Source organism: Sciurus carolinensis, chromosome X (assembly GCF_902686445.1).
Source record: "Sciurus carolinensis chromosome X, mSciCar1.2, whole genome shotgun sequence".
Lineage (NCBI taxonomy): Eukaryota > Metazoa > Chordata > Mammalia > Rodentia > Sciuridae > Sciurus > Sciurus carolinensis.
The window spans coordinates 106,129,395-106,140,806 of record NC_062232.1 but is presented as its reverse complement, the minus strand read 5'-3'; positions in this window follow the sequence as shown (position 1 = coordinate 106,140,806).

Here is an 11,412-nt window from a genome sequence, read left to right as displayed (position 1 = left end):
GACTGAACAAAGCGGATAAGAATCTTGTACTCTTGTCATTATACAGAGTTGAGGGAGGTACATAATTTTAAGATAAAGAAAACTAATAAGTGAATGTGATAATTTCAATCAATGTTAAATGCTAGGAAGTGCTAAATGTTATGAAGAAAATAAGGAAGTAGATGAGATAGAGAATAATCTGAGGAGTCATAGTATTAAATCAGATAGTAAAGGAAGGCATGTGTTACTATATTTAATTCTTGAAATGTCTACATTGTGCTAGACACTGACTATTGCAGCTCTGGAGATACAGCAGTGAATGAGGCAAACTGGTCCTTTCACACAGATTACTTTCTTGTATGGGACAGGCATTAAACCAAGTAAAGCAAGGAAGAAAATTTTTTAGAATGATATTTAATAATATATACAAGAAAGAGTGGGGATGTGATTAAGAGTGACTGGAACTATTTAAATTCAGTGACCAAGAAAAGAATCTCTGATTAGGAGTCACTTACCTGAGATCTAACAGACAAGGCTCTACCTTAATAAAAATTTACATGAGGGCTGGGGAGATAGCTCAGTTGGTAGAGTGCTTGCTTGGCAAGCACAAGGCCCTGGGTTCAATCCCCAGCACCGCAAAAAAAAAAAAAAAAAAAAAAAAAGATTTACATGTAACAGGCTGTCAATTAAAAATGAGATTTATGTATTCAAGGAACAGAAATAAGGAGAGCATGGGCATATCAACAAAGGTATTGCCAGGCATGGTTTAGTGCTTGCAGTTTATTCTTGGCATAATGGTTAGCCACTGGATGATGTTTTAAGCACACAAATAAAAGGATCTATTTTGCTTTTAAAAATCATTCTGATTTCAGAGTGGAAAATTTGTAGAATGTCAGCAGTGGGAGCAAGGGAATAGATTAGGAGACTATTGCAATGATATAGGTAAAATGTGAGCATGGCTAGGATCAGGTTGGTAATGTGGGGGTATAGATAAATGGATAGATTTGATATATATTTATGAAGAGCTAACATAATGTAATGAGATACTAGAAGGAATGAAAGTTGGGAAATATAGAGGAATGAAAAATGATTCCTGAATGACTTAGCCTAACTGAGTATGTACCTACTAAATATAAGATCCAAAGAGTTATCAAGTACGGAAGAGAACTATATATTTAAATCTGGGGCTCAGAAGCAATGAGGGAGCTGAAGACAGATTTGGAAAGTCATTGGGGTATATGTAATATTTTAAATTTTGGGATTGTTTTGGATCATTTGGGAAGACAGTTTAGAAAGTATCAACTTATTTCTGTTTTGAGCTTCATCAATAAAAGGCATTGATAATTGACTTGCCAATAAGTGTGAAAAATCATGTCAAGATATGGAAGGTCTATAAGTCCATTCATATTAAGGGCTTGATCATTCACTCTTAGACCAATCATTCATTTTTACTGTAGCAAAAAGTGTACCAAGTTGGGCGTGGTGTTGTTTTCCTTTAATGGCAGAAACTTGGGTAGCTGTGGCAGAAGGATCACAAGTCCAAGGCCAGTCTCAGCAACTTAACAAGACCCTAAGCAACTTAGTGTGACTTTGTCTCAAAACTTAAGCAAAAAAAATTAGAAATTACAGTGATGGGGATGTTGCTCAGTGGTCAAGTGCCCCTTGTTTCAACCCCAAGTACCAACAAAAGAAAGGAAAGAAGACAGAAAGGCAAAGCAAAGCAAAGTAAAGCAAAGCAAGGTGGTAGTGGTAGACTTGGCACCTTTTTTATGCAGCCACCTACAATATTCCCCTGACCCACAAAGAGCTAATATCACAGAGGACTGCCGGTTGATTTGTTCCTGGCTTTATGTTGAATTTGAGACCTTTTCAAAGTGCTGCCTGTTTCTATTTAATTTTCATATTTTTGCTTTGATCTTATTCTTTCTCTTTGTTCCCAAAATGAAACTAGTTGTCAGGCAACGGCTCGATGGGTCACAAAGATTATATGGTTCTGTCAGGTCCTTCTTGCTTTTGAACATTTTGCCTTAGGCATCAGCATCTTGTCATTGTTACATTTGTCATTGTCCTGATTGCTTCCTTTGAAATTTCATCACTATTTCACTTATTAATTTATTTATTTTCTGATATTTGAACTTCCTAAGTTATATTTAGAATGACTTGAAAGTAGATGTCAACTCTTCACTTTCTCTTACCCTCTGAAAGCTTCCCAAGTAAGGGACCCAATACTCTGTGGGATGATATTTGTATTTAGTTTTCAATTTAAAATATATGAGTATAAAATGTATAAACTCTCACAGATATGGATGCTGCTGGAGTTTTATTTTATGATGTGATATATAATTCTTCCAGTTGAGAAGGTTGGGGTTTTACTGAAAAGAAAGAAGGATACCAGAAAAGATACAAATGCAGAATTATCCTAATGAGTGTGTAAGAAAATAAAAAGGCTCAACTTTATGTTTTAAAATGTACTTGAGTTTTCATTTCAGCTATGTAGTTTTAACTTTTGGCAGTTTGACATTCCTGATATTGTTTTAAGATAGATTTTATATATAATGTAATTTTTTTCCAGTCAGAGATATCAGCTAGAGTTTGAGAAATAGTTTCCATCCTATTTTTTTTTCCTTCTTCCCAAATAAGTTTGATTTCATTATAAAATGTATCTGTAATTGAATTCCTCTTCTTGGAGGAGACAATATAAAACATTTTACTCACTGAACTCTTCATTCAGTAGACTCACAAGGTTATATCTTTGCAGTATTCTCTGCTTCATCTTTCCCAAAGCCTGATCCATGATACAAAAATATTTCTACCTTGACCTCTTTCAGTGATTCTTAGATGACTACCACCCCCATATACAGTACTGCCCATAGCCCCAATGAGACCAAGTAAGATATACAATCTGAAAACGCAATGAGACATGCACTCATAAGGTGGACTATTCAGGGAAACACAACGCTGAAATTCTGTACCTTGTGGCAAACTTCTCTGATTAAAATTGAATTCTAATATAGATAGGGAAATAGGGTTGGGAATAGCTACTGAGGTTTGTAATATGAGTAGATACAAATGTGACAAATATGATTCCAGAAGTTACCACATATTAACCTCAGAGAACAGACATTTTCAGGGAAATGAATTTTATTTTTCCCTTTCACCTCATATTTGAAGAAATAATAGTACTAAGTCTAAAAGGCAAAGGGGACTCAGTGGATAAAGTTGGGAATTTTAAACTTGTTTTTAAACTCCATTGTTGATGGAGGTATTCAGTGTCATCAAGACATTATAAGGTCCTTTAAACTTTCTCAAATCAGTATTCATGTTAGGAATATGTCATAAAGACTCACAAGGAATCAAATAATAACTGGTTCTTCTAATTTAAAGATAATTAAGGTTCATTGAATTATAAATAACAATAAAACTACCTATTCATTCTGTTACCCATTTGTTTTCCACAGACATTCTTCAAAATTGTTTTTAATTTTTTTGGTACATTATAGCTATACATAATATTGGAGCTAATTTTGATACAATCATACATTCATGGAATATGATTTTCTCCATTTTATTTCCCAATATCTCCTCTCTCCCTCCTCTTCTCTCCCAGTCCCCCTCATCTACTTCCCTGACCTTTGCCCCATCAAATTATTGTTCTTATAAATTTATACCACATAGGTATACATGAAGGTGGAATTATCATCAAGCATATTAATAATAATGGTAGAGAGTATGTGGGGGAAAAGGTATAGTAACATATTTTTGGTGGGAATGCAAATTAGTACAACTTTGGAAAGCAGTATGGAGATTCCTCAAAAGACTAGGAATGGAACCACAATATGACCTGCTATCCCTCTCCTTGGTATTTTCCCATAAGAACTAAAATTGACCTACTCTCTTGATACAGGCACATCAATGTTTATAGCAACGCAATTCAAAAGATCTGAGTTATGTAAACAACCCAGGTGCCCATCAAGAGATAAATGGGTAAAGAAAATATGGTAAAATTCATCTTTGAGTTTCTTCTTATGAGATGAATCTCAATTTTAAGACCTATTCCCATCAAATATGAAAGTTTTTACAGATTAGGAGTCACAATGACACAAACTATATACTATTATTCCCTCAGACAGAACATGAATTCTTATAGAAAAGTATTTAATTTTCAAGACTCTCTCCTACCTCCAAATGCAACCAAGCTCTAATACTTGATCCTATTTCTTAAATATGTATTTGTCATGTTTGAATTTTTCCCCTCATAAATTAAGATACTAGTGAGTTTTACTATTTTATTTTATTTTGATGCAATTGTCTGCTTCAACAAAAATATCTCCACAGCTGAGAATGACTGTGTTGAGGTCTTTTCATCTATGCTGTTCACCTATAAAGTGGTGGCCTCGATTAATGTTAGCCTATCTGCTTTTATTTCTGATAAGCATTATCTGAAATTCATTTATGTGTTTAGGAACAAGGTGACAAAATAGTGGTATGATCTTTATAAATCTCACATGCACTGTGGCAGCCTATGAGTCATTCTTATAAGTGGTGAAAACTTTATTGTCTTACATGACTTATGCTTATAGCCATACATAAATCACACAAAGCCTTAGAGGAATTTTAGTGTTTAGTCATAATAAAAGAGATTTCACAGATTGTCTTTATCAAGTCTGAATGAGGTCGAAGAAAGATAGGATTCCCAATAAACAATTATTTTCAACTTGATGTCAGCTAATGATTTATATTTCTGTTGAAAATATTAACAAGCAAACTTCATTTTGTTTTATATTTGCTCTAAGTGTGTTAAATTCAGCCTCTGAGGAACTTTGAAATGTTTTCTTTAGGGTATACTACTATAGACTTTAATTTATGGACATGAAATAATCATCACCTTGGTGACCTCATGAGGATTTTGTTTACCAATAGTTCAACTCAGTCAATAGTTCATCAATTCATGTGTTCAACAAATAGTAAAAGAAAAATACTGAAAATTTTGAATGTCAGAATACCATAAATAAAATAACAAAGAAAAATAACAAGTTAAGAATATAGGATTGGGGTTGTGGCTCAGTGGTGGAGCACTCTCCTAGCATGTGTGAGGCAGTGGGTTTGATCCTCAGCACCACACAAAAAATAAATAAAATAAAGGTATTGTGTCCATCTACAACTAAAAAATTTTTTTAAAAGAATATAGTAGAAAATTTTCTATTCATTCATTTATTTCAAACTCATTTAACAGAAAAAATGAATTTCTAGAATATATGGAGAGATTCTATAAGCATATGGGTAAAATATAAGTGATTTTTTAAATTAACAAAACTGTCATATAACTTGCAGAAACCTAAATATAATAAACAAGGGAAAACACAGAATTTTATGAACAAAAACTGAAGACTAAAACAAAAAGATATCTTTTTACTTATAAGACTGACAAATAATAAAAATTCTGAAAATACACAATGATAAGAAATATTATGAGTATTAAACTTTTTTGATAGCTATTTTGCAGTATTTGCTCATATTTTAAATTCACACTTTTGATTCAACTCCTTCCACTCTAAGAATCTATCCTGAAGATGTGTAAGTCTGAAAACATAATATTTTACTACAACTTTGTTTATAGTAGCTAAAAACAGAAACAATATATATTCCCCTTTTTAAATGAGAGACATTTAAATGATTATATTATGTACACCAAATGGATACTATTACATTGTATTAAAAATAAGTTACATCAAATAATTCAATGTTAATTTCTGACTGTGAGTAGAAATAGGTAAAAGCGGCATAGCAGCACTTACTCTATGTGATAGTATTGTGCCATGGTTGAGCAGTAGGTGGTACAATTAGGCTTTTTGTGATAGTTTTACTTTGGTACAAATAAACACTGTATATCTATATACAAGTGTATAGATATATCTGTCTATCAGTATAATTGCATTGCTGTGTCTGGAGCTTCATTGTATAAACTTTTGTAATAAAATAACTTTAATGTTCTAAAAAAAGTTACATCTGTATTTGCTTTTAAAACTAAAAATAAATAAATAAATAAAAAAGTAAAGCTAAAAAGGAGAAAAAGTGAGTTAAATTGTGGGTTAAAGAAACAGAGTATAGGAAAATTTAAGATAGAGTATTAGAGGAAAGTTCCATTTCTAGTTATGATACCAGTGTTGAGGATCAGGATGGAGTCCCATTCCCCTGGTGTTGAAGATTGAACTCCTGAGAAATGCTGAGCCAAGAGCAAAAAGTTTTATTTAAAGGATAGAATGGAGAGAGAGAGAGAGAGGGACAGTGTCCTCTGCAGAGAAGGAGGTCCAAAAATGGTAGCCAAGAAAGTGAGGGGTGTCCTCCCCCTTTTATAAATTTCAGATTTCCTTTGTTCTCATGCCCTTTCCTCCTCCTCTTATCTTGGTTATGCAACCATTGACCAAAAGGTGGAGTGAGCCAAGGGCAAGAAAGAAGCTGCCCAGGGGTACAGGTAGGAAGGGAGCAGTCCAGGGGACATTCATGGCATTCATTAACAACTCTTTGCAGAGAGGAACAATTCCCTGTAGACAGGTAACCTTGGCAACAAGTTGATGCAGAAGCGGGAAGTGTCCTGATGGTATTAGCATTTTATTTCCTTTCCTTTTGAACCAGTCCCCATCTTCTCAATCCAACACAATCATTCATTACCTACACTGACTGTCCTTTTGTCCCGACCCCCACCTCAGTTACTCCTTGGCTCAAGCTCATTGAGTTTGCTCAAAGAGGGATTTTACCAAAATTCAATATTGGACAGTCAGAGTGTCTTAGAGACTAAGAAATTTGGATACATTAAACAAAGAAGAGTACGTTGGAGTCAAGCCAGTTGTGGCAGTGGCAGTGGTAGCAGTCAGTGCTGGTTCACCATGGGGGTGGCACTGAAACACAATGGACAGATTTGGCATTTAAAAACCTGAGATCAGAAAATCAGTCTGAGCTTAGTTGAGCAGAGGCTGCCCTGTGAACTGTTATTTGACAGCTGAAGTGAGATCCATCTTGAGGTGGCCATACTGCAGTTGCTGCTGCAGAACCAGGTCACATCAAATACAACCACACTGTTGTAGTAAGCACCTACTGTGCAGCCTAGGGTGTACTTAGCAGAACATAAGTGAAATAGGTGATACCGCCGTTTACCAGTGATGAGTTCTGCTCCCACAAATGTTGAAGTTTGAACACTAGAGAAGCACGCCAAGGCAAGCATAATAAGCAGGTTTTATTTAAAGGTAATAATATAGACTTCTCCCAGGAGGGAGAAGGGGGCCATGGCTGATGTTCTAGAGTCCCTAGAAGTGAGCAGGCCCTACATCTTTTATAGGTTAAGGTCTCTTTTGTTCTCCAGTTCTCTCCCCCCTTATCTCTCCTTCCTGCCTATGTGACTAGACCTGGTTTTGCAGGTGAGATGTAAAAAGTGAGAAGGGAAGGGTCAGGGGGAGGGCCAAAGTGATTCAGGCAGGCAAGGGCCCAGGAGGCATTAATTAGCAGCTCCTTGCTTGCAGTCCTTGATAAGGGCAGGTAAATTTGGTAATCAATGAGCTCCGGAGATCCTTGATGTTCCACTCTCCCAGGGGCAGGCTCCCAATTCTGGCTTCACAGGGAAGATTTTACTCAGGGGGCATTCAAGTCAGAAAACTGAAGGGTAGCCCAACTTACTACTTCTTTGGGTCTGACAGCTCATATGACCAACTGAAGTGGGTTTGCAATCTCAACAGGTGGGTGTGAACACTCAAGGACTAAGCCTGGGAAGGCTGTATATGTGGGCATCATAGTATATGGAGGATTGGCTCCCTTGCCCCAGGAGTTGAATTATTGGGATGCTCCTGCCATTCAGACTCCCATCAGAGATTAGCAACTGCCAGACCCTAGGATGTGTATTGATCTAATCCCTCTAGAGCAGATACCATCCAATAAAGCCCCTAAGGCCTGATTAGATCTAAGGCACACACCTATGGAAAATCCCCCCATAGAATTCTGCAGCAGCCCTACCCTCGGACTACATTGATCTGGTCTGCACAGACAAAACTCCAACTGGCAATACTTCCCATTCCATCCTACCTCATACTACTGAGAAGGGAAGCTCAGTTTAATTGCAACCAGCTTCGGTCTTAGGCCATTGCAATTGGCAGCTTGGAGAATAATATAAAAAGAGGAAGAGAATAACAACCTCTAGATCTTTCTCTCTATTTCTCTTTCACCCTTTCTCTCTCTCTCTCTCTCTCTCTCTCTCTCTCTCTCTCTCTCTCTCTATCCCTTTCTCTCTCTCTCTTTATAGCCCAAGAAGAAATGGAAAGCAAAAAAAAAGGAAGTGACCATCCCTTCTCATCAACTGTGATCACCTCAGAGGAAATGATTCCTTCATTTTTCATTAAGAATCTTTTCTTTCTTTTATTCCATGTGTGTGTGTTCTTGCTCTTCTGATTGGTTCATAAACATATATACATATAAATACTTGTTTCTTTTTTTCTCATTTATAGCATTTTAAATGTAGTTATGGTTTTTTCTTCCATGTCTTTTGAGGATTAAGGTTTTTGGTATCCATTGTTTTGTTTTATATTGTTTTTATTTGCTTGTTTCTCTTTCTCACAATTCTTTACAGACAAAGATAATAACAGGTTGAAAGCAAAAGAATGGAGATTGATATACATACATATGAATGAATCCCAAAATCAGGCAGGAGGAGGTACTCTTATATCTGACAAAACAGACTTCAAATCAAAATTAATCAAAAGAATCAAAGCATGTCACTTCCTACTGGTAAAATGAACAATCCAGTAAGAAGGCATAATAAAAATAAATGTTTATGCCCCAAACTTGTGTGCAAATAATTGCATAAAACAAATTCTTCTCGGCCATTCTGAGACAACAGCCAGGCCCCGTAGGACCCCTGGCTGGACTGACTGAGCCCCATCTCCAGGATCTCTCAGCCTGACGGATCACTCCCTGCCTCTGGGGCCCTCACATCGACTGACTACTCCCTGCCGCCAGGACCCCCAGACCAACTGACTGCACCCTATCACCGGGACCCCAGAGTGACTGATGGCACCCAGTCTCCAGGATCCCACAACCACACCAAACACACCAGACCTCCAGGACCCCTGCCTGACCAACCGCATTCCGCCTCCAGGACCTCCAGCTGACCACGTCCACCCCTGAGCTGCAGCTCCCCAGTTGCCAACACATATGGAAGCCAGAGCGGCCATCTTGGATAATCCTGGAAGCTGGAACTGCGATCTTTAGGTGGGGCAAACCTCATCCTGAGATGCCTGCTGGAGGCTTGAAGCTCATTGTCAGGTACCTCTCATGCATTAGGCTACTGAAATCTGGGAGGTTTCATTACTATATGACTGTTATACTGTAGATTTTCTTTTTTCTCCTTATTGAAAAAATTTAAGTTTTTATTTATTTACTTTTCTTGCTCTCTTTTCCTTTTGTTTACCTGTTCCCTCAGAGTCTCTTTCTCCCTTTTTTGCATGCTAACATCCAATTTCTTTTGATTACACTCTCACACATTCTATTATCTAGAACTTCTGTATATTGTTTTCTGATCCCATTAACAGCCAAAATCTACATCCCTCTGCATCCTCTTTGTCCTCCATTTGAAACTGCAGACATTATTTGCAAATCTGTTTGTTTTATTGAAGATAATATTTGAACTCATCCTGTTTAGTATGACAATTTTGTTATTGTCCTCATAGGGACTATTTGGTCTAGGATTGCATAGTGTCTGAATTGGGCACTGCTAATATCAATCTCCCCATAAACAAAGAGTTTTGGAAACGTATAGGGCCACTATAAGCCTATAGGGGGAAATCTGCAATACCCCAGATCTGCACTGCTAGAGGGGAAGATACATGAACAACATAAAAAAAAAAGGGAATAAAATGATCCAAACAAATCTAGATTCTATATTAATAGAATCCAATGACAGTATGTTAGAAGAAATGTCAGAAAAGGACTTCAGATTATACATGATTAAGATGATTTGTGAAACAAACAACGAGATAAGAGAGCAAAGACAGGCAATGAATGATAATACCAATAAGCTGAAAGAGCACCTGCAGGAAGCAAAAGATCAATTCAACAAAGAGATAGAGATTCTCAAAAAAAAAAAAAAAATCAACAGAAATCCTTGAAATGAAGGAAACAATAAACCAAATAAAAAACTCAATGGAAAGCATCACCAAAAGACTAGACCACTTAGAAGACAGAACCTCAGACAATAAAGACAAAATAGTTAATCTTGAAAATGAAGTGATCCAAACAGAGAAGATGGTAAGAAATAATGAACAGAATCTCCAAGAACTATGTGACATCATGAAAAGTCCAAATTCAAGAATTATTGGGATTGAGGAAGGCACAGAGGTACAAACCAAAGGAATGAACAACCGATTCAATGAAATAATATCAGAAAATTTTCCAAACCTGAAGAATGAAATGGAAAATCAAATACAAGAGGCTTACCAAACACCGAATGCACAAAATCACAACAGATCCACACCAAGGCACATTATAATGAAAATGCCTAACATTCAAAATAAAGATAGGATTTTGAAGGCCACAAGAGAAAATCATCAGATTACATATAGGGGGAGACCAATACAGATAGCAGTCGACTTCTCAACCCAGACTCTAAAAGCTAGAAGGGCCTGGAACAACATATTTCAAGCTCCGAAAGAACATGGTTGCCAACCAAGAATCCTCTACCCAGCAAAACTAACCTTCAGATTTGAAGATGAAATGAAATCCTCCCAGGATAAAAAAAGTTAAAAGAATTTACAAATAGAAAGCATGCGCTACAGAATGTTCTCAACAAAATATTCCATGAGGAGGAAATGAAAAACAACAATGTAGGTCAGCAAAGGGAGGAACTACCTTAGAGAAAAACCACTCAAAGGAGAAACCAAGCCAAATTAAAAACCAAAAATAAGCCAAATGACTGGGAATACAAATCATATCTCAATAATAACCCTGAACATTAATGGCCTAAAGTCATCAATCAAAAGACATAGACTGGCAGAATGGATTAAAAAGAAAGACCTAACAATATGCTGCCTGCAAGAGACTCATCTCGTAGAAAAAGACATCCACAGACAAAGGTGAAAGGATGGGAAAAAACCTACTATGCACATGGACTCAGTAAAAAACAGGGGTTTCCATCCTTATATTAGATAAAGTGGACTTCAAGCCAAAGTTAGTCAGAAGAGATAAAGAAGGACATTTCATACTGCTTAAGGGAACCATAAATCAAGAAGACATAACAATAGTAAATATTTATGCCCCAAACAATGGTGCATCCCTGTACATCAAACAAATCCTTCTGAATTTCAAGAATCATATAGACCACAACACAATAATTCTGGGTGACTTTAACGCACCACTGTCACCACTAGATAGATCTTCCAAACAAACACCAACCAA